This window comes from Rhinolophus sinicus, chromosome 13, assembly GCF_057876585.1.
Source record: "Rhinolophus sinicus isolate RSI-liver-muscle chromosome 13, RSI-T2T, whole genome shotgun sequence".
Taxonomy (NCBI): Eukaryota; Metazoa; Chordata; class Mammalia; order Chiroptera; family Rhinolophidae; genus Rhinolophus; species Rhinolophus sinicus.
This window is the reverse complement of record NC_142513.1, coordinates 35516151-35539762: the sequence shown is the minus strand read 5'-3', so window position 1 is coordinate 35539762 and position 23612 is coordinate 35516151. Positions and strand designations below refer to the sequence as shown.

Genomic DNA, 23612 nt, shown 5'->3' with positions numbered 1-23612 from the left:
ATATTAAAATGATGCTGAAGATTTGTATAACTTGGGATCTCATGAGAAATCTAGGACACTTCATGCACAAAATATACATTAAAGATCTATTTAACAAGTTAGTGAAACTAGGAAATTGTGCAAAAACCATGACATGGTTCTATAGAGCAAACTAATTTTTTGTTCTATTATAACATATTCCACAGCATCACCGCCTTTGGAAATAGCTATTCAGAGGCTGAAATACATTCAATAGTATCTTCTCTACTCAATACGTTTTGCAAATACCTTCAGACCCTGTACCTTATTCTTCAAAACCTCTGGAATGATGATCTTAAAAACTGCATATTAAAGACACATTTGATTTTTCAGAACAGTCTAGAAGAATTCAGAGTCAAGTCTAGGGAAACAAAGTGTGTGAACAAATATTTAATAACAATGACAACAACAACACCAATAATAATAGTAGGTAACACATTTTGAATGCTTACTAGTTGCCAAGGACTAGGTTAAGCTCTTTACTTTTAATCCTTTGAGCAGGTTTTACTACCATCCCACTCTAGAAATGACAAAGCTGAGGTCCTAGGAAGTTAAACAAATTGCCACAAATCAAGTGTTAGATTTGGGACTCAAAAGTACTTGCTTTTAACAGCTAGAAATACTGCTACTACTAGGGATTATAAATGAGGTGAGACTATAAAAGAGAAGAAAATTAACTTTTTCCCTATGGCTTTTAAATAGGCAATAGACAATTTCAAAACTCTTTGAGAAATGCAGTTACAGAAGAATAGAATAGCAAATACTTGAGGTTAAGGTTGCTACCCCTCATTTTTATGCAGGAGTTCTGGGTAAATGTATCAAAGACTCAGTTCAGCATTTAATATTGCCATACCATCTAAAATGACCATAAGATCCTTGGAGGAACTCAGTGATAAATCATATTTTACACATTTGCAGACCCTACTCATTTTTTGTCCTTGAACCAGGATTTGGTTTTGTGGTCTCCTAAGAGTCTGAGGAGGTGATGAAGAAGGAAGTGGGCCTGGAATATCTAATACAGGCAACTTTGTCAGTGTTTTCCTGGATATCCCCCAACACCTCCTCCTCCCTTCCAACACCCACCACCACCACCATCACCACCATGAGAGCAGTTCTACTTTTAGCTAGTTTATGTTTATGTTTTGGGACTCAGACTAAGTTGTGGTGTGTGTGTGTGTGTGTGTGTGTGTGTGTGTGTGTGTCTGTGTTTAATGCTTTTGCTGTTTTCAAAGGTTTCTCAGAGCTGTTTAGTAAACAGCTAAGGTGAAGAATCATTTGTGAAACATGCCCTTTTATTTACCTAAACTTTAGCCTCTTCTGCTAACTTAAGAGATCTGGCACTTAGAAAGGCATGTAAGTTATTTGGTTAAAATGTGATTTGAATGCTTTGGGGAGATAAAGTCTATAATTAAGAGATTGCCTAACAATGGATCTGCAAGAACTGAAGGTCATTTACCATAAAAATGTGCAACCACAGGGAACCTCAGGTAAGCAATACTGCACTCAACACTTGTCACTCACTCAGGGCATTCATTTACTTTAATTAGGGCCATAAAGAGATGCCTAAAGAAAAAGGAAATGCTCATTTCAAGATAACATTGTAGTCACACCCTTATTTCTTCCTTAAGTCAAGACCAAGAAAGAGAATTTTTTCTTGACCTTTATTTAAACAAACAACTGGGAGAGAACAGTCATTCAGACTGGGCCAGATGCCACGTCTTCAATGGCCTAGGAATAGCCCAGCAGCTGTCTCTATGCCACTATGAGGTTTGTCTTCACTGAGGACAACTTCCTTGTCAAGATAAAATTCAAAGGTTGTTTTCAATCTTCAGACTGAAATCAAAGGCCTTAGGGTGTGACTACTCCTGAATGCCTTAGGACAAGGTTTTTAATACCTGGCATTTCTTAGATTAGAGAGAACCATAACTATTTATCAGCCTTTAAACAAATAATAATAATCTAAGGTGAAACCAGCTAATATTTCGAACTACCCTCTCATTAAAGTCACCAAAAAGTTATTTCATCAACTGGAAGCACTTGTTAATCCATCTTGCCAACAACTGAGCCTTGACAAGTTTCTTTCAGAAGGTGACTCTTTTATGAGTGGCCCTAATAAGCAGCCCCATTCTATTGGGACCTAAAAGGCTCATCAAGTGGATGCAGTTTCCTACACACACCCTGCTGCTGCAGTCAAGGGGAGGCAAGCAGAGAAGACAAATGACCACGCTGCTAGGAATGCTGGAGAGTTACTACCTCATAGAGTGAACTTCCTTGCTCTCTATGCCAGTAGTGAAAACATCTCTACGTAATTCAAAACAGCATCATGAAGAAAGTGTCGTTCAAGAGGCAAAGTTCAAGACTAGTGTTTGCTTTGGCATCCTGAGGTGAAAATGTTCCTGAATTTTCAGCTCAAAATGCCATTGAGTGGAGTGTTACATGTTAGCTAATGCCAGACAGGTGACTGTCTTTGGAATTTTGAAATGATAATAATGTGAATTCCTAAGAAATCTCTCCCAGGTATGGAATATGCATATCTTTGATTTGTTCCACCCCTTACAAGCAGTGATTCAGAATATTTTTCCATCTTTACCTCAGAATGGCCATGTTACATTTTTGGACAGAAAAAGAAGGGGGTCAGCGGAGTTTCTATGGAAAGTAACTTCATAGGGTGATCTGATCATAAATTCCTAATTGGACAGGTTGTGGTGGGTAAGTCATGCTCCAGGCACATGACTTCTTTTAGTGAAAAGGTTTAAGCCAGCCCTGTCCATTGTTCTTGTGCATCTGAGGTAACACACTGAAATACCAGAAGTAATACCACTCTAAGGGGGTGTTAACCCTCAGGAGAGCACATAATCTTGTTAACTGTTCACTAATCCAATCCCAGTCTTGCTTTCTCCAACCTTCCTTATGTCTGCTCCTTAATTTCAAATGAATAAAAGAAGCTGCAAAAACGTTGTTCTCTGGAGCATTTGAAAACTTGCTCTGTATTGTCCTCAGTTTGGCTCAGAAAAACTCATAAAAATTCTCTACAAATTTGAACGTTTCTTATGTTGACAGACTGTTATATAGTGTTTATACACTGTCCCATTTTAAAGGTGACGTCCTCCCAGAGACAATGAAAGCATAGCTGAATCTTGAACTGCCATTTCTTTTGTACTCCTACCTGGCATTTGGTATGGACACAATCTGATCATTAAGCCAAAACGGTTGGGGGAAGGAGTGGAGCATGGTGCGTGCGGTACAAGCACAGAAAATTATTTTGCTCCTTCTCTATATTTACTCCTCTCAGACTGGACACCCCCAAAGCCCTGTCTCCCATGTGATGCCCATAAACCTCTTAATTCAGGACTTCCTTCTCATTTTCTTAACACATTATTCTTAAATCGCAGCTATTTTTCTCCACTCCAAAATTTCCCTCCCTCTTCCCTATAGTTATTAGTTTCCTTTAGATACACCAGACCTGTACTAATTACTTGTTATTATTTATTATATCCCATCTGAACAACTTCCTCAACCTTGCCTGTCTAGCAGATTCTTTAATATAGATGTAATATGAACTGCCCTTTTCACCATTAAACTAAAGTAGCAGTTGATGACAAGTCACCAAAAACACAAAAGAAAACAAAAAAAACAAGAGGGAGCTTCCAACCCACAGAGGTACCTAAACACATCTTTGTGATTTGTGATGTTATTGGCTTTGCCTAACAGCCAAAGAAACTGATCTGAGTTTTAGTAAACAAACAAAAAGATAAAACAAAAGTAAACCAAACAAACAAAAAGAAAACGATTACATTTTACCACTGATCATCCTGTAGCCAGTTCCCTGCTCAAGCCCATCCCAAGGCGCATCCTGAAAGACCCTTGTGCTCTCCTCCTCTCCAAACTCTGGTGTTCAATAAATATGAAATTGGAATAAAATAAAACTCTAATGCAATTGTAAAGCCCAAAGAAGGGAAACTGAAATCATGTTCCCTAAGAAGAAATAAAACAAACCAATCACAATGCCTTATCAGAGGAGAGTACTATTGTACTTACCGTGTTTCCCTGAAAATAAGGCCTAGCCGGACAATCAGCTCTAATGCGTCTTTTGGAGCAAAAATTCATATAAGACCTGGTATTATATTATATTATATTATATTATATTATATTATATTATATTATATTATATTATATTATATTATATTATATTATATTATATTATATTATATTATAATGTATCCGGTCTTAGAGTAAAATAGGACCAGGTCTTATATGAATTTTTGCTCCAAAAGACGCATTAGAGCTGATTGTCCGGCTAGGTCTTATTTTCAGGGAAACACGGTTGGTAGGTATTTGAGTTTCTAGTCCTTTAAAGCAGCAGCTGACTTAATTGTAGAAGAGAAACCACACACAAACCCCTACACACACCGCCCTCACCCCGGAACAGAGGCCTGGACTGTGGGTTGTGCCTTAGAAGCCAGGCTGGCTTCCGCAAGTCAGAGAACTGGTCCATTCCAATGACTTAAATGAACTCTGCATTTCAAAAGTCACATCTCCCCAAGAAGGGCTTCATTCCTATGGCCAAAATACCATTTGGACTGTCAAAATCATCACTACCTACCATTATTTGAGAATCTTTTTAAAAATGCGCGCGTGCACACACACACACACACACACACACACACACACAACTATACATATGATTAGAATTATAGTAAAGCTTCTCAAAAGGAGTGAAGTTTGAGCTGAGATGAAGAAAAAGCAGAAATTACCGAGGCTGAAAGAGAAAACAAGAAGAGCATTTATGTTTCCAAGGGTATGGCTGGAGCAGGAAGTGAAGGAGGGCCCTAGACTAGGCTGGAGACAGTAGCTAGCTCATCTCAGTGTGGGAGGGATCTTGCAGGCTTTATTGTCCTGGGTGAGTGAGAGAGACAGAACAGGGAGACACCTGGATTCTCAGCTAGGCTCTATGTACAATATCATAGTCAATAAAAATTGTGACCACTTCCTGAGGATCTGCAAAAGTACAGGATAGTGACAAATACCGTCACTAGAGCAAAAGATTATAAGGACTTGAAACTTGGTCCTAATGCTTAGCAGTTATTTGATCAATTGGTCGATTATATAAGCTCTCTTTGCCTCTGTTTCTTCATTTATAAAATGAGAATAATCACACCCATGTATAGGGTTGTTGGGAGGATTAAATAAGGTAATATACACAGAGTTCTTAGAAAGATTCCTGATACATAGTAAGCACTCAATAAATGTTAGCTATCCCTATTATTACCATGTGGCAGGCCAACACACACATTAGATGTTATCTCATGAATGCAACAGTCCTGAAGAGAAAGTATTATTATGCCCATTTTACTGGTGGGGATGTGAAATTCAGAGGGTTTTGAGAACATATCAACTCCACTCAGTTAATTTAGTGACAAAAGCAAAGCTGAAATCTGTTTTGTCTAGCTCCAAAGTTCGTATTTTTCTATTTTATCAGTATGAGTAGTTTCTCTTTGAAGATTTCCAGTGTGAGAACAAAGGATAGATTTGACTGCTTAAGTTTCCTCATTAAGTGAAATGACTCATCAAAGTATAATAATTGACCTCCCAGATTGGCATTTGTGAAAAAAACTTCTGATCAAACATTGATATTTATGTAGAAACACAATTCATATAACTTACCAAAAAACCATTTATTTTTCCACGAAACTCAAAGTACTGGGAGGTAGACTTCTCTGAATAAGCAATTTAAACTATGCTCGCTCTCTTTTTTAATCCATTAACAAGACATTGCTCATTTTCAGAGAATATTTATTTTTCTTTTGTCACCAAAGAGTAGTAAAACTGTAATGACTTTTTTTTGGTTCTTTTATGCCAACTTATATTTCAAAACAGTGGAAATACTATATAGTTTACTGGAATCCAATATTTGCCCAAATACATGTTCTATTTTAGATGAATCACTGAAGAATAGTTACAAATACAAAATTTACAAATTTTCCTATAATCCTGGTTTGTTAAAATATAAATAGCCTTGCCATCCTTTGCAAACCAGAGGCAACTTGGGTAGTTTTTATGCAATCAAATAGAAAGAAAAGGTATTTGGCAGAGCTGCAGCCTCTCTCCTTTCTCATTTATTCTCAAATGTTAACAAGGTTGTTAAGCCATCGCAGAACCATGGCATTGCGTTTTGGAGGTGAAATTGACCCTAGGGATCTATCGTGTCTTCCTTCTTCCTTTTATGGGGAAAAATTTAGTCTAGAGACTTTAAGTGACCTGGTCACAGAGCTAGATGGTAGTTAATGACCAACAAATATGTACTGAAAATGACTGATAATGGCAAACTTGGAAGGCTAAGAAGGTTAAAATATTTAATTACACTGGTCATGGCCTATAGAAGTAATGATTTGTGATTCCTTAATGGTTTGTTCTAAAACTGTAAATATCTGGTTGTACAGAAATTTCCAAATACTTGCTTTCTAATGCAGAATAATTTAGTACTGAATGAATAGTTTCTATACATGTTTTTATCTCACTTTTATTTTGTGGGATATAGAAAAACTTCAACAAAATCAAATATGCTGTCATGTAAATTATCTCTCTTTAAACAATTGATCTTAGGTTCTGTAAAATTGAGACAGGTTAGTTAACATGTTGTTAGGCAGACTGGAAAGATCCCTGGTGAAATAAGCAAAAAGCAGCCATATCCTGAAACTCCACGTTTTGGGATGTCTCCTTCACTCCTGGACAAAGATACCAGAATGCACCTTGAGGTTAATAAATTATCTCATAAATCCCTTTTGTCCGAACAAAAGAGCAGATCTGATAGATAGGAATGGGCTGTTAATCCCTTCAGGATGGGCAAACAGGACAGACCTGATAGACGAATTCCATTAGAAGGTGCCAGGACACTTCCCCAAGGAGGAGAGGGAAGGTATAAAAGTAAGAACTTTTGCCTCAGTCACTGGGCATCCCCATTTGTGACCCCCTCCAGCTCGGGAGCTCTGGCTGTTTGCTTTCAATAAACTATCCTCTTTTTAAAAAATCTCTTTGCATCTCCTGGGTCCGTGTTTCCATTCTTCGGTCTCATGAAACATGATCCCGGCACTCACTCACTCACTCACTCAAAAATCCCCTACATCATTTGGGGACTCACAGAGAAATATTCCTACATCAAAATGATGGCAGCATGAGGAAAAAATCAAGTCCACTGGGTTCTAGTTATAGCTCATCTGCTTTTGTTGACTTAATCACAACATAGAATTTCAGCTCCACGTCAGTTGACCTCCAAGCATGTAATAAGGAAGAATTTCAGACTTAAATATGAATATAGGCAGAAATGAGATTTGCAAGTTAGTTCCACATAAAATAAAGCACTTTCAAATGGTGTTTGCTTCCTTAAGTATCATTACATTGATGCAATTAGAAAAGAAATTAAACAAACTACATAGCTAACCATTAACCATACTCTATAAGATTACTGATTTCTTTGTGTTTTATTTTTTTTCTCCCCAGATTAGGCTTGCCAGTTTTGCTGTTCCAATGATTACTCTTCTTCCTCCTTTTTACTCCCACTATGAACTCTGCTACCACTATCATCAAATCGCCCTTCTTACACATTGTTGCTTACTGTGTGCTAGGAACAGACAAGCACTTTTACATCCATTATCTTTTGGTTTTTACAACATCCTATAATATGAGTATCATAACCACCAATTCCCAGCTGAGGAAACTGAGTTATAAAGGATATGAGGCTTGTCCAAGTTCACACCCAAGGTTAACAACCATTCTAGTTTGGCCTTCTGGTCATCTTAGACACTAATTTGTGTGTGTGTGTGTGTGTGTGTGTGTGTGTGTGTGTGTATGTACGTGCATGTGTGTGTGTACATGTGCGTGCATGTGTGTGTTTGAGTCTCTCTTTTTAAAATTTTGGAACTCTTGCTCTTATATATCACCTACTAACAGAAGCCGTTAACTATCAGAGACCAAAACAAAATTGCATAAAATGGAAAAAAAAAAAAGTTGAGTTCTACAGAGAATTTTTTTTCATTGGAGGTGTTAACAATACCTTGACCTGATATGCTATGTCTGGCAAAGATTTGCCCAAAGTTTTGTCGTTTGCTTTGCCCTGGGTAGGGAAGACTATTAGTATTATAATTGTTTTCTTAAGAGAAAAAATTAGCAGGCTTTTTCTGCACTGTAAATAATGCTCATTATTATCCAGGGAGACACCTGGATTCTCAGCTAGGTTCTATGTACATTATCACAGTCAATAAAAATGGTGACCACTTCCTGAGGATCTGCGAAGGTACAGGATAATGACAAATATGGTCACTAGAGCAAAAGACCATAAAGACTTGAAACTTAGCTCTAATGCTTATTATAATAGTTATTTGACCAATTGTCAAATAAGTACTTATGTCCACTACAGGAACTATATTGGCACAAACCCTGTTTTTCCATCCATGTCCTTAGAATATAGCTAAGAAATGGCATCTTTTGAGTACCTGGCCTTTGCTTTCAGAGAAACAGCATAATCTAATGGACTAATCAAATGGACAGAACTCTTCTAACTAAAATGCTTTCACGAAAATATGTTTGTATAAAATGATTAAGAATAATAATTGATTATACTTATTGAATACTCAGCTAGGGTCAGGCATTATGTTTGACACACTGTATATGCATTGACGTATTTAATCCCCAAACAATGCATGATAATGTTACTATCTCCATTTTTCAGATGAGGAAGAATGTTCAGAGATATTAAATAAGTGACTCAAGGTCACAGAGCTGGAATCAGTGATGCCAGGATTTGAACCCAAGCGACAGAAGCCATGTTCTTAAACTCTAGGCTAAACCTCCATTCTATCCATTTATAACATAATCTAGAAAACAATTGTGGTAGAATGAAAATAGTCCCCAAATATATCCATATCCTAACCTCCAGAAACTGTGTTACCTTACATGGCAAAAGGGACTTTGCAGTTGTGATTAAGTTAAGGATCTTGAGATAGAAAGATCATCCTGGATTAGCCAGGAAGGCCCAATGTAACCACGTGAACCTTGTGAGAGGGATCCAGAGAGAGTCAGAGTCAGAGGGAAAGCAATGTGATGATCAGGATGGAAGCAGAGATTGGAATGATGTGCTTTGGAAATGGAAGCAGAGGCCACAAGCCAAAGACAAGTGACCTCCACTAGAAGCTGAAAAAGTCAGGGGAACAGATTTTCCCTCAGAGCCTCCAGAAGGAGCTAGCCCTGCCAACCCCTTGCATTTAGCTCAGTTAAACTAATTTTGGACTTGATCTCTAGAACTGTAAGAGAGTAAATCTGTGTTGTTTTAAGACACGAAGTTTGTGGTAATTTATTACAGCAGTCACAGGAAACAAATACACACAAGAGCGAAGAAAACCAGCTGTATAACAACAATGAATTCTTTGAAATGATCGGAGAAGCATCTAGGTAGACAAGCATTTAGGTAGGCAACTAAAACAACTGTGCTTTTAATATTTTGAAGTGAGAGCCATCTCAGGGAATAATTTCTAGTGTCAATTCCAAATCTGTTCAGGCCTCTGCCTTTCTCAACCTCTGCAGAGGGCCTTAAATTCTACGTTCTTAAGACTGTTAATTTCATTCATGACTAGTAACCAAAATTCCTCTCCTGTTATACATGAAATATGTGCATAATTTTGCTTAATTTCTCCTTCTCTCCTCATTTGTAAGTGTTTGGCATGCATCCCTCTTCTGCCACTGGAATATTCTCCCCTTTTCAGCAACAGTTCAAATACCACTTTGCCACTTACTAGCTGCGTAAATAAACACTGTGCTTCAGTTCCCTCATCGCTAACGGGAATCATAAGAACATCCACCCTAACAACCTCCAGGAATTATTGTGAGGACCAAACTACTTAAAACGTGTAAAGTCCTTAGAACAGTGCAAGAACGTGTGTTCACTGTTAGTTTCACCATTACCTCTGAGCTCCCTCTTTAACTGCTTTCTTCCTCTCATCTAACCAATACGTTCAAGTCTCTCCATCCTCAAGCAAATCATAAATCAACCTGTTGAAACCACCATTCTCCCTCACTCCTTCTCTCTGCTGCCAAATTAGATCCATGCTGGCTGCCCGCTTTCACCACCTGCCCATCTCAGCCTCTTATAATCCAATATACACTACTCCCTTCTTCCTCCAACTCGACAGACTCTAGTCCCCGTATAGAATTTTTTTGTGTCATTTAAACCATTGGCAACACCCATTTTGATTACTTTCTGCCAGGCTGTCAGGACACTGCTCTCCCTAATTGTCCATTTCTTCTCTCAGACTGCTGGTTTGTGACCTCCCATTCTCTGGATCACCTTCCTTTTCCCAGTCATTAAATTGGTGGTTCTCAACTGAGGGTGATCTTGCACCCCACCCCTAACCCCCACCGCCTGCAGGGGACATTGGCAATGTCTGGAGACATTTTTTGTTATCACAACTTGAGGGGATGTGTGCTACTGGTATGTAGTGTGTAGAGGTAAGGGATACTACTAAATAAACATCTTATAATGCGTAGGCTATCACCCAACAGCAAAGACTTATCTGGCCTAAAATGTCAATAGTGCCAGAGTTAAGAAACTGCTGTAAATAAGCCCATTCTCCAAGGGTCTGGCATTGGCTGTCAGTCTCTGTGTGTGTGTGTGTGTGTGTGTGTGTGTGTGTGTGTGTGTGTGTGTGTGTGTGTGTATGCGCGCACACTGCATACATCTTCATACAAACAGCTTTTCTAAATCCACCCCAGGCTCAGTTACTCAGTTCACACAAGCTGCAATGCATCCAGATAGCTCCATCTATTTGTCCTGATTCATCTAATCTCCTTTCTTCTCCACTCTGCTCTATGCCCCTAGGAAGGTGATGATATGGACTGCATCAACAGGGATCCCTTGCCCTTGGGCTTCCAGCTGGCTTGGGCAATAGAGATTGAAGGAAAGGAGGAGAGTCAAGGTCAAAGTAGTTATGCTCTTTGCTCCTTTCCTAGAAGCTTGCCTTGCACAGTTTCTTCAACTGGAAGTCACCTATTGCAGTATGGCTGTCTCTACCTGATTCTCTCCTTCTAGGTTCAGGTAATTGTTCGGTTTTTGCTTTGTCCATTCAGGTTCAGCAGTGGTATAAATCACCTGCTAAGGATGACATAGTGCCCTATCCCCTGTACTCCCATACTTAAATATTTGGAAATGACTCCTTTATAAATAAACCCTTCTTGAATTATCTGATTCTGAGTAGATGACATATTGTCTGCTGTGGTACAATCTCCACCCATTGTCATTTCCCTATATGCATGACAGAACCAAATTTCTGGTGACACAGATTCAAAATTGTACCATCCCCTACTCTCTTATCCACTATACCCAATCAATTGTTAAGTCTCATGGAATTTTCTCCCACATATTTCTTACTTCAACTTCTTTTTGACCCTTTCTCACTGGTTCAATCTGTCATTTCTTATTGCTATAATGATGTCCAATTTTTTTTCAAGTATTCAACCTCTTCTCTACTTTCTTCAACTTCTAAAGCCAATTCTATAACCCCATACAAGCTTCCAAGATTCTCTGTAGCTAGAAGTGAACTCTCTCTTCTTGGAAATCTCACTCTATGTCATCTTACCTCACACAGGTAACTTCCATTGTTACTGTTCTATTTTAACTGTAAAACTGTCTTTTATCTTGACTAAAATTAAGGTCCTTGAGGGCAGAACTGTGCCTTTTCATATGTTACTCCCAGAGTACCTGGTATTGCCTTCCATAGACAAGGTCCACAATAAGTATTTGTCAGATGGAATAATGAATTTTCTGCCTTTCCTCATGGTTGATAAAAATAAGTTTTCACAATTCCTGTGCGAGTTTCATGGCCTTTCAAAGTTGTGTCTTTTTATTTATTTGTAAAATAAGGAAGAAGAACATATTATTTTGGAGTGAAAGCTACAAGAGTATTCTAAATGCTGGGGAAATAAATAGTGGCATCAAATAATCCCATTGACCCAGACTTAATTCACACTGACCACATAAAATTTCTCTCTGAAAACTCTCCCTAATTTCTCTCCCAGCAGAGTTTCCATAATCAAGTGATCACTGTCTAAACAGAAAGGCAGCAAGGCAAAGCCCTTCCTCTGTTACTTCATATAAAGTAAATACAGACTTCTTAAGCACTCAAGCTAATCCTGGGGATATTTGTTTTGTGTGTCGATGTGACATAATGGAACTTTAGAGCATTGACCAAAATACATGGCCTTTAATTAACTGTATGATTTAGGGTGAATTTCTGAGCATCATTTCTTCAACTGTATAATGGAAATAAAAATAACATAGTTCACTAGAATGTGGGGTCAAATAATAAAGAAATGTATACAAAACTGCTTTGGTAACTGCAAATAGTGTACACAACATTATCGCTTAATTATTCCAGTAGCTTCCATATCAACTTGTCTCAATGAACAAAAGGACAGCACTAAGTTTCTGGCTTTTGAAGTTCTACTTGACACACCATTTAATGAAGCACACCTGAAGACAATTAATAGTAATGTCTTCCCTAATCAGCTGTGTCAAGGTGAATCTATTCAAACTGGTAAAGCATCCATGCTTCTAGAATTCTCTTCTTGTGCCCAGAGAATAAGATGGGGATTATAAGAACTCCTAAATGAGTTCAAACTGTTCTGCTCTATACCCTGGAGTTGAAGTAGAACCCCCAAGAATATTTCAATAGCATATTCTTCATTATTTTGAAATTGTAACTACTAAATCACCTTAAATTCCTAACAGGATATATTGAACCATTAAACGAAAGAATTCCATTTTATTTCTTGGTATTGGACCTTCAGTACCACATAAACAAAAGTGTATTTAGTATGCAAAATATACCTGGGGTGCCAAAAAAAATGTATACAAGTGGACACTTTGGTCAACGTTACTCAAGATTAGTTCGCCATAATCAAAAGTGGACACTAATGGTAACCACTTTGAGCACCTCTTGTAATTGCAGAAGTCAAACAAGACTTGTTTTCATCTTTTTTTTTCTTTTTCTTTTTTCAGAAGAGAAAAACATTGGAGTTTTAACAAACTTCCTGTGTGGTTTCAAGCTACCAGGACACAGGCCCCTCCAACACCCTTAATCTTCTCTTCAGCTCTTCTGCTGAAGAATTTGGCCTTCACGATGACATGCTGCTTTGGGAGCTTTCCCTTCCCCAGAACTTTGTAGTAGCCGATCGCACAACATCAATGATAGGAGCAGCTCCAGTCTTGTTTTTGGCAGCATTTACCCGTGTCTGCTCACAGACCAAGGTCCACAATTTATCAAGGTTGACAGTTGGGCAGAAGCTCTGGTTCCTCTTCAAGTGGTAATGTCTTATACCAACTTTCCCAAAGTTACTATTTGTCAAAGTTGATCCTGTGGTGATGCAAGCCACCAGCATTACCGCGGCCTCCTGTGTGCTTCCGGTGCTTGCCAATACGGCCATGGCCGTGGCTCACGTGGCTCCTAAGTTTCCGGGTCTTCCTCAGTCTGGATGGCATGTCGACAGCCAAGACGAAAAAGGCTGTTTTCATCTTTTGTTGTTGGTATATATTGAGTATTAAAATTTTTAATAGTTTTCCCTTTCTTAAAATGTATATACATTTTTTGGGCACTCTTTGTATGAAAAGCACCAAATGTACTAGAAAGTGTTATAGTGGTGCTAAATCACCTGTACATTTACCTTACATAGATTCAACTGCTATGCTTAAGGAATAGAGACAAGGGGGGTGTCGTGCGGGAGACCCTGCTCGCTGCGCCATTTGTCGTGCGGGGAGGCCTTCTCGCCGCGCCATCTTTCAGGCAGGGCGGCCTGCGGGGTCTCTGCTCCCGCTCCCCACACAAGAACGCAGGATATGGTGAGGCCGAAAAGGAACACCCACGGAGCCATAGGTAGGGTAGCCATACCACCACGGTCTCACTGGAGGCTGGGCCCACCGGAAGCCGACCTGCCGGCCGCTTTTCCGCCAACCGACCGACCAACGACTCTCCTCCACTCTCTCGACTCTGTTCCTCTCTCTCGGCTCTCCTCGGCTCTCCTCGGCTCCTCGGCAATCCTTCGTAGCCGCAGCAGTTATACCAGCGGCCAATCGGCTAACCGGCCACAGCCAACGGCTAATCAGCCACAGCCGACGGCCATTCACCACCCGAGCCAGCACCCCTCCACGTGAGGCCGAGAGCCTGTAAACTACTCTCTGGGGCTCTGTCCCCACAGGGGGAATCAGGGGGAAAGGGAGGAGGAACAAGGAAGGGAGGGTATGCAGACTGCTTTTACCAAAGATGGCTGCAAAATAACATCTCCCAGCCCACATGAAATGTGACCTCAATCAAGAGAGGAATCTTACTTCTTTATCCTTTTCAATCTAGGTCCTGTGACAGTTCTGACCAGTAGAAATCAGTAGTTCTATCCACAACCCTTCATTAGCCTGGAAGTTTCTGCTTCCTGCCCCTTGGAATGTTCACTGCAGGCAAAACCACATGCCATGTAAGTCTTACTACGCTAGGACTGTCATTTTATGAGGAAGCTCTATCTCATCACGTAAAGAGGCTGTATGGAGAGATTTGTTCCAGCCGTTCCAGACATGCGAGTGAAAATAACTATCTTGTACACTGAGCTAAGTAGAACCTTCAGATGACTCTAGTCCCACAGCCACCTAAGTTCAATTGTAGGAGACACCCTAAGTTAGAACTTCCCTGCTGAGTCCAGTCAACCCATAGAACTGTGAGATATAATGATAAATTATTTTAGACCCCTAGGTCTTTGATTTATTAGAGAGTAATAGATATTTGGAAGAGAGAGGGAGGGAGAAAGAGAAATACGTAATTCACACATTTTACCATCATTTTGCCTATTAATGTCAGTTGGAGTCTTCCACTGAGTTTGCATAGGCTGGGAAATGAGGATTAACTGTTTCAGTGCTACCTAGTTCCCATGTGCCTTTCATGCTGTGAGCATTTCATACTACATTGAGAGTGATCTATGAGTATTTAAAGATACTGGTTTTTTATAAAACATGGCTATGAATACACCCCAATCACTTTATCTGAAGAAACAGCTTCCCTTACACTGGAGGAAAAAGGCTCTCTGCTGAACTGATTGAGAAATGTAAGTCTCTGATGCAGTCTCTCAAGGAATTTTCAAGGTTAATTTTGACTTAACATGGCTTTTGCCTTATAGACTAACTTTAGAATCTTATGTCCATATATACTATATATTTTGACAATAATAATATTATTGATGATGATGATGACACGATGATAATAATGGTAATAAAGCAGGAGGACAAAGATCGAATGTCAACCAAAGAATAGATTTTGTTTATAAATAGGCTCTTGCTACCTTTAGAGATCTGAACATTAATGATTATTAACTTAGCCAATTCACTAATGTCTAAAACATTTTTATGCTTCCAGTGAATAAAGTATGACTTCGATTTGGCCCATCACCCAAATTGAAGGAAAAAAAAAAAAAAAAAAAAAAAGAACCTACGCAGTTAAATCTAATATAAATAATAAAAGCCTTTAAGACTTCAAAAATAAAAGGTGCAGATTTCAAGTTAAAATTAGCTTTTAACCGGCCAAATCTTTTCAAGTTTTCTTTAGGAAAAAAAATCAAAGGCATTAACATCCTAAGAAATTGCCCTCCATAGTCAATGATCATTAATGTCCTTATATATTTTTCTTACTACTACAAGGAGACTCAACATCTTCCTAAATTTTATGAAAATATAAACTGGGATTCCTGCCTGCTCACCAGGGCTGTAAGATTCTGTGTTTGTAAAATGTCTTAATTCTCCTTCTGTGACTTCTGTTATGGTTGTCATGACTGTAGATAAAGGTAGTTTTATGAAATCTATGCTGAATGAATGATTCTTTTTTATATTAAGTGTTTAAATTATCTTAATTTTTATTACAAAAGTTTGTCAGGGAAAAATAACTGGAACATACAAATAAAGAATAAAAAGACAGCCATTAAACCATCAATAATCGCAAACACATTCATATTATTGCTATCAATACCTTGGTGTTTGTGGATCAGATTCTTTTCTTTTTCTGTAGAGATTTTTTTTTTTAAGCTGGAGATAAGTGTTATAATTTTGTAAACTCATTTTCTGGCTGAATGAATAATTCTAAGGTGGTCTCTATTTGACTCTAGGTTTCAGTCTTAAATGCCTCTCTTTTGACATATTTTTCACTTTTTGACATCACATATCAACTAGAAAAAGTAATTCAATAGCTCACATTGAAAATAGGTCAAGTAATACATAGTCAATCCTAAAACTCTGAGGAAGTGAGAAAATAAATACAGTTTAGTACACTGAAAAACAAAACAGAGTTTGAACATCAGGGCTAGTAGTAGAAAATTTTAAAAGGCAAAGGATAAGGATGGCTAGTAGGTTAGCAACATGGCAGGAATGACAATGAATGTCTAATTCAATGGTTCTCAAGCTGTAGTTCCCAACCAGTAGTATCAGCATCATCTGAGAAGTTTTTAGAAATGCAAATTCTTGTCTCATACAAACTTACTGAATCAGAATCTCTGGGGTGTGAAGCCCATCAGTCTATGCTTCAATAAGCCCTTCAGGTGACACTAATGCATGCTAAAATATCAATAACAGTACCCTAAGCCAATAGTTAAGAGAACCACGGTCCAGGTTGCACATTAGGGCTTTTACAACACACTGATGCCCAGACACCACCCCACTCCAAGTAATTTAGAGAATCCCCTGGATTGGTTGCTGAACATCTTTATTTTTCACAAGCTTCCCAGGTGATGCTAATAAACAACCCAAACTGAGAACTGTTGGTGTAACACGTGTCAATCCAACACAATGAGAGACAAACTGAGAAAGAACTTGGCTGATAATGTCAGTGTATTTGGTCATTGTGCCATTTACTTTATTTCACTTCACCAGATCAACCTGTTAAAAAGAGATAAGAAATGCTTGGAAAAGAAAGAATTTGTACACAAGGAAACCTGATGATTGCAATTATATATGGTAAACACCTTACTTGCCCAGGACTTAGATATAATAACTTAAAACTTACAGGTGCCAAAGGCCACCAAGCATAAAAGTAACAGTTCTATACCCCTCATAAGGTCAGGAAGTGTCACAGTACAACAGTATAAACAAGGCAACAGCTTACATTTACCAAAAATTTTCATACATATTATCTTAATCATAGCAACACTATTAAGTGGGTACTATAGCATTTATTGGACAGTAGTAATTACTATTTATAATGAGGACCTTGAGTCATTGGGAACACTAAGTCTTGTTCAAAATATTTTGCTTTAGATAAGAAATCAAATTAGGCAAAGACTTCTCACACAGAACTCATAAAGCACTAGCATAGTGCTTGCTTCGGCAGTACCTACACTAAAATTGGAATAATACAGAGAAGATTAGTATGTCCCCTGTGCAAAGACAACATGCAAGTTCGTAAAGCATTCCATATTTTTTTTAAAAAAAGAAAAAGCACCAGCATAGAAGAAAATTAGAATTAGATAAATAAGAAAACAAAAAAATGGAATAGGCAAGAGTTTTTTTTTTACCAAAAAAAAAAGCTTACAACAATCACTAATTATGTAAGAAAAAATAATTTTATTGAAGTCCAATTGATAAAGAATTTGTGCATCAAAAGTTAACATTTAGAGAGTAAAAAGACAAGACAGACTGAGAGATAATATTCAGTCTACAGCTCACATTGGACTCATATCCAAAGTATAAAAGAACACAAATCATTGAGAAAAAAATAAGCAACTTGATTTAAAAATGGGCAAAGGAGTTGAAGAAATATTCACAAAAAGAGGATATGCAAATGCCTGATAAACATATGAAAAAGTATTCAATGTTATTATGTTATTCCTCTCAAGGAGATTCAAATTAAATCCACAGTGTGATACCAAAACACTCCCACCAGAATGCTCAGAATTCTAAGTGTATGCCTACGCTATCACCCAGCAATTCAACTCCTGATATGTACCAAAAGAAGTGAATGCAATTGCTCACCAGAGGACAGGTTCAAGAAAGTTTCTTAGCAATTTTATTCATAATAGCTAAATTATGAATGGGGAAACTCAAATGTCCATCAACAGAAAAATGGATAAATAAATATTGGTATATACATATGTTGGGGCAGAGCCCCAGAAAGTAGTTTCCAGGCTCTCAGCCTCACATAGACAGGTGCTGGCTCAGGTAGTAAATGGCCATCAACTGTGATTGCATGGCCATCAGCTGTGGCTAGTTGGCCGTCAGCTGTAACCAGTGAGCCATTGGCCACTAATATAACTGCTGTGGCTGTGCTAGCAGAGAAAGAGAGAAAGAATGGGGCTAGCAAGAAGATGGTGGCTGGGCTGGCAAGTGTGGATGGCGGTTTGCGGACAGTGTGGATCCAGCCTCCATTGAGAGTATAGTGCCGCCAGAGAGAATATAGTGGTATGACTCCCCTACCTATGGCTCCGTGGGTGTTCCTTTTTGGCCTCACCATATCCTGCGTTCTTATGTGGGGAGCGGGAGCTGAGACCCCGCAGGCCGCCCTGCATGACAAATGGCGCAGCGAGCAGGGTCCCCCGCATGACAAATGGCGCAGCGAGCAGGGTCTCCCGCACGACAACATAAAATGGAATACTACACATTGATTTTTTAAAAAATAACTGCTTGAATATGCAATAACATGAATGAATTTTTTTTAATGTTTTCTTGAGCAATAGTGCAGATACAAAAGAGAACATATCTTACAAGTTCATGTATATGATGTTCAAGAACATGCAAAATTCATACATGATGAGAGTTCAGAATAATGGTTTCCTTGTATGACAGAAGAGGACGAAATGAGAAGGGCGACGAGCATTCTGAAATGTTGGACCTATTCTATGTCTTCATTGGAGGTGATTATACAAGTAGCATACAGACTAAGATTAGTGTACTATACGAGTGTGGGGGCAGAGCCCCAGAAAGTAGTTTACAGGCTCTCGGCCTCAAGTGGAGGGGTGCTGGCTCGGGTAGTAGATGGCCATCAGCTGTGGCTGATTGGCCGTCAGCTGTAGCCATTGAGCCATTGGCCACTAATATAACTGCTGCGGCTACGAAGGAGAGCCGAGGAGAGAGAGGAAAGGAGAAAAAATGGGGCTAGCAAGAAGATGGTGGCTGGGCTGGCAAGTGTGGATGGTGGTTTGCGGACAGTGTGGATCCAGCCTCCATTGAGAGTATAGTGCCGCCAGAGAGAATATAGTGGTATGACTCCCCTACCTATGGCTCCGTGGGTGTTCCTTTTTGGCCTCACCATATCCTGCGTTCTTGTACGGGGAGCGGGAGCAGAGACCCCCAAGGCCGCCCTGCACGACAAATGGCGCAGCGAGCAGGGTCTCCCGCATGACAATGATATAATATAGCTCAGTTAAAATAAAGAAGACAAGGAAAAGCATATTCTTAAAAGGCAAAATTTAAAATAATTCTACCAACAGTAGCTTTATTGCTTTTAGACTTTAAAATCAGTTTTACAAAAAAGAGTTCTCTTTAGGATTTTGTCTCATTATTCACCCCATGAATCATAACTCAAGTTAGTTTTATCAAGTTCTTAATAATTAGGAATTTTTTTAAAAAAAGCATAAAGAACACATCTTCCATCTCCCTTAACTATTTGTATAAATACACTCTGTCTGAAAAGACGTTATATTCTTCCACCTCACTGTAATCTCCTCTCTAGATTTTGGATGGTAAAATGTGTCTAAATAGAATAGCAATAACTGTGCCTCCAGTTACTTTATTATGATGAAGCCAAAGGAGATTTCAAATTCTGGGTATGCACAGTTTTAAACTGGATTAAATTAATCACCTTTGTAATCGAGTTCTCAGTATACAGATAGCCTCCTGCTTAAAATGGTTCAATTTACGATTTTTTGACTTTCCGATGGTTTGAAAGCAATGCACATTTACTAGAAACCATACTTCAACCTTTATTTTGATCTTCTCCCGGGCCAGCGATTACGAGGTACGATAGATACTCTTTTGATACTCTCCTGTGATGCTTGGCAGTTGCAGCGAGTCGCAGCTCGCAGTCACACACCCAATCACGGGGGAATCAACCATACTCTCCAGTGTACTGTTGCCTGCATTTTTCTTTTTCTTTCTTTTTTTTCTTTTTTTGGATATTGTGTTTTGTTCTTTCACATCCCATCGTGTCTACAAAATACCCATCTGTGTCTCCTGCTTCTGACAAGAAGAAGAGGAAGGTGAAACTCAAGATAATTGCCCAATAAAGGCTAATAGAAGAGTTCTGAGCATATTTAAGGTAGGCTAGGCTAAGCTATGATGTTCGGTTGGTTAGGTGCATTGAATGCATTTTGCATTTTCAACTTTTTTTTCAGCTTACGCTCAGGTTTATTGGGATATAACCCCATTGTAAGTGGAGGAGCATCTGTATATCTATATCTATATATACCGTGTCTCCCCGAAAATAAGACCTAGCCGGACCATCAGCTCTAATGTGTCTTTTGGAGCAGAAATGAATATAAGACCCAGTCTTTTATAAGACCTGGCCTTATAGTAAAATAAGACTGGGCCTTATATTCATTTTTGCTCCAAAAGACACATTAGAGCTGATGGTCCGGCTAGGTCTTATTTTTGGGGAAACACGGTAGTATGTGAATGTTGAATATATAACTTTAAATATTGATGTTGCTGCTCTCAGACTGGTCAAGGCAGAAGATGGCAAATCATTCTCTTAAATTGACACCAGCTGCTTCTTAACAATCACCACATGCATTCTTATCTTGCTGGCCAGTCAAAAGCAGCCTCCTCCTTAAAAGCAAACATCTGCTGCCCATTTGCAACAATTTCTACTTGAAAACAGGTTTATCAAAACAACTTATACTTTGCCAACAGTGAACATGTGCTTCCAGAAAAATTATCTTTATGCTTCAACTGTACTATGATTTCTAACTCTATATCCCCCAATACTTAAAAAGAAAAAAAAAAAAAGCAACTTTTTTTCATAGTATCTTTCCTTCAACGTCCTTCACAATGATAATTTTTCATTCTGGGCTTATTCTCCCCATACCTTCTAGAATGTGTGTTCACCTCTTCAGAGGGTAGGCACTAAACTTAGGAAAAAAGTGACACCAATCCTGATGCCTTCCCATCTGAGTTGAGCATGATTTTAGAAAATAACACTAAAGTATAGTATACTGGAATCTGGACTGCTTAGGTTTAGGAATTAAAATATAAGAACTCAATACATTAATGGTACTATTTCCATTATTATTATTATTATTATTATTATTACTTATATAAGTGTGGGGACAGAGCCAGGAGTGCAGTTTCCATGCTCTCAGCCTCACATGGAAAGGTGCTGGCTCAGGTAGTAAATGGCCATCAACTGTGATTGGATGGCCGTCAACTGTGATTGGATGGCCGTCAGCTGTAACCAGTGAGCCATTGGCCACTAATATAACTGCTGTGGATATGCTAGCATAAAATGGGCGCTAGCAAGAAGATGGTGGCTGAGCTAGTAAGCGCGGATTGCAGAGAGGTGCGGAGTACAGTGGTACCTCGGTTTTCGAACGTCTCCGTTGACTAATATTTTGGTTTATGAACTCTGTAAACCCGGAAGTAAATGCTTTGGTTCTCGAACATGACTCAGAAGCCGAACATATCCCACAGCTTCCGCTGAGTGCAAGATCCTGAGGCCTAGCTGTCGGCTGTTTTCAAACATTTCAGAATTCATGGATTAGGCTTGAAAACCGAAGTACCACTGTATAGTGGTATGACTCCCCAATCTATGGCTCCATGGGTGTTCCTTTTTAGCCTCACCATATCCTGCATTCTTATGTGGGGAGCAGGACCAGAGACCCGCATGAGTCCCTGCATGACAATAAGGAAGGGAGCTATTCAAAATCCAGGGATGCTGGCTGGCATGCCTTGAGTCTAATTTATATATTTTACTTATATAAAATGAGAAAGATATTGGAGAGATTGAAATTCTAATTCAGAGTGTTTGCTTTTCTACAGTACTCAGAGAGAGCCAATAATTCAGTTAAAACAAATGCAACGTTGTTTATATTTCATTGACAGTTTTGAAGCTCCATTGCACCTTGAAATTTTATTATCTATAGAAGAAAACAAACTATAAGTTCATTCATGGAATCTCAATTTCTCCTGCATTTCCATCTCTATATTGTTAAGATGATAAACTTTCTCTACCAAGAGTTACCAAATAAACTCTAAATCACTGCTGTAAAGACAATATTTATCAAACCATCTATGTCTTCTGTAATTCATTCTCTATTTTAAAAGTCAGTATTTGTTTCAGGTTATAAGAAGTTCGGAGAAAAGTTCTTGAATCTAGGCTATGTCAAATTGCTCTAAGATTAAGGGATCTTCCCCCTTCTGGGAACGAAAAGAGATTTATCATTATAAATCTATGTGAATATCTTTTGCTTTCCCATCGTCTTCCAGGAAGAATTCTGAAAAGCCATTTTCTAGTTCAGCAGGGAAAGGATCATGTGTTCCTATTTCCATCTTGAGCTTATCATGGCATTTTTAGTGTTGTTTTCAAGAGTAATAAGGCTTATATAATGTCAATCAAAACCCACCGCCAGCAGGGAATGTGTTGGAAGCTGTTACATAATCAGCATGCCTGTTTCAGCACAACACAAGTGGCATTTTTCATGTCAATACTGAATTCACAACTTTAAATCTCAGATTTCCTGTGCCTCAGGTTACCATGGAAGCCAGGACTGTAGCAGTCTGAGCAGCCTGAGTCAAAACCCAAGTGTCTCATTGCCTAATGGAGTAATGAGTCATTCTACTCTCTCAGGTCCTTTCCCCTGAGCAATAGAATTATTGGGAGGAGGCATGAGGAAAGGGCAGAGCAGGACACTTCTGAAAGCTGCAGAAAAGACTGCAGAAACTCTCAGTCTATGCATGCACTCGGATTTTCTAAACTGACACTTACCTTCAAATTGAAACTTGAATGCTAATGTAGTACTTCTCAATAATCTGGACCTGTCCACCCCAGCCTCATTTACTAGAAGACGAGATGCCAACTGCACTGTACTCTGAGCTTATATTTCAGTTGATGTAAAATTATGTGTAGTACAGGTTTTTAATTATATTTCTAAATTAACATCAACTAAGACATTCTGGTGACCTGAGTCCTATGCTATCCTATAAATTTAAGACAGGAAAGACGTATTGGATGAACATGCCATCATCTTCTAATACGCTTTCTGCACAGTATATTCTTCAACCAAGTAAGATGTTAAATGATTTGGGTAATGGACCTTCTTGGGTTTCCTTAGAGCTTTCTCTCCCAGGCTTTAGTTAGCAGTTTTATGGCTATGAAATTATAGTATGGTAATTCCCTTAGTAGGTGCTGATGTGGGGATTAAAAAAGAATGTAAGTAAGCAGGAGGATAAGCACTGGTGATGAGGGGGAGAGGAGAACATGGAGAAGGAAGAAGATACAGAGAAAGAGGAGTGGGAAGTAAAAGAAAAAAGGAAGAGGAGAAAACACGTGGAAGAAGATAGCAAGGAAGAAAGGAAGAAAAGGAAAGAGGAGGAACAG

The 23612-nt window shown here is 38.8% G+C and overlaps 1 protein-coding gene, 1 non-coding gene and 1 pseudogene across 7 annotated transcripts in view; 1 reads left to right on the top strand and 2 right to left on the bottom strand.

The window, feature by feature from the left end:
- Positions 1-23612, bottom strand: part of MACROD2 (mono-ADP ribosylhydrolase 2) — a 2124656-nt gene that overhangs the window by 1124180 nt on the left and 976864 nt on the right. The gene's annotated exons all lie outside the window — the stretch shown is intronic.
- Positions 13058-13545, bottom strand: LOC109458414 (large ribosomal subunit protein uL15 pseudogene; annotated as a pseudogene).
- Positions 17399-17505, top strand: LOC141568331 (U6 spliceosomal RNA). Its single transcript, XR_012491482.1, has one exon. It is a non-coding gene; the product is annotated as a U6 spliceosomal RNA (small nuclear RNA).